This window comes from Octopus bimaculoides, chromosome 28, assembly GCF_001194135.2.
Source record: "Octopus bimaculoides isolate UCB-OBI-ISO-001 chromosome 28, ASM119413v2, whole genome shotgun sequence".
Lineage (NCBI taxonomy): Eukaryota > Metazoa > Mollusca > Cephalopoda > Octopoda > Octopodidae > Octopus > Octopus bimaculoides.
This window is the reverse complement of record NC_069008.1, coordinates 3,479,624-3,480,936: the sequence shown is the minus strand read 5'-3', so window position 1 is coordinate 3,480,936 and position 1,313 is coordinate 3,479,624.

Below are 1,313 nucleotides of genomic sequence, written 5' to 3'. Positions count from 1 at the left end.
TGTTTCTTACATTGATGCTGAGCGGAGAAATTCTAGAAAGTCAAGATTATCAAGCTATATCGAGAGTGGCGACCGTACCCTACATAGTTATGGATGCCCTTTGGCAAGGCATAGCACTCGTTTAGCCACTCTGCTAGGGATACGGCGAAGTCATGGGACTGTAGCATGGTAAAAGAAGTAGTGAGAGGGCTCAAGTGAGCCAACGGTGCTTCTCATATTGGTGCTGAGCAGAGCAATCCAAGATCAACGATGAAAATCACCATGCCCTATCGATAAAGTGGCGACCGTGCCCTGTATAGCTATGGATGCCCTTTGGCAAGGCATAACACTCGTTTTTGTTATTCTGGTTTTTTCTTTCTACTTCACGTGTGGATGAAGACTGTTGTTGGGATGTCCATATGTCTGTTTTTCTTTCTGTCTCTTTTCGTTTTTTTTTTTTTTATTAAAACACTTCCGCTCCTCGTCGCAATCCGACTTTCCACCTACGATGTCCACCCGCTCCGCATCGATAAGTGGGAACATCTTTGAGCGCTGAGAAGTGTTTGATGCCGGTATCGTTCTTGGTGTTGATGAAAACACGCATCCACTCCCTCTCTCATTGACCTTTGGTGACGCTCCTCACTCTCTCATTCTCTCTCACTGTGTTTTGAGCGAAACCATGTTTTGTGTTTTCTCCATGTTGGTGGGGGAAACGCAAACAACTATGATTAAAAACACAAAATCAATTGACCTGTCCTCCAAAACTTGGGGACAAAACAGGAAATTAAACTCACCACTCGACAGCAAATAACTTGTTGCCCACGGTGGTATAAACTTAAAGGATGCAAATACACTATTATGTGTTTTTTTTTCCTTATAAAATTCACGGAACGAGGTCAAGCGTGGCTTGCAAGGCTGACAGCCATAATAATAATAATTATTATTATTATTATTATTATCATCATAATTATTATTTCAATTTTTTGCCACAAAGGCAGCTTGGGAGAGGTGGGGAGGAGTCGATTACATCGATCCCAGTGTTCAGCTGGTACTTATTTTATCGACTCCGAAAGGATGAAAGGCAAAGTCGACCTCGGCGGAATTTGAACTCAGAACATAGTGGCAGACGAAACACCACTAAGCATTTCGCCCGGCATGTTAAGGATTCTACCAGTTCGTCGCCTTCTTCGTAATAATAATAATGATAATAATAATAATAATAATAATAATAATAATAATAATAATAATAATAATAATAATAATAATAATAATAATAAGTTACAACTGTCGGAACCCATGGAAATTCCATGTTTTATAAATGTTCTTAACTCTAT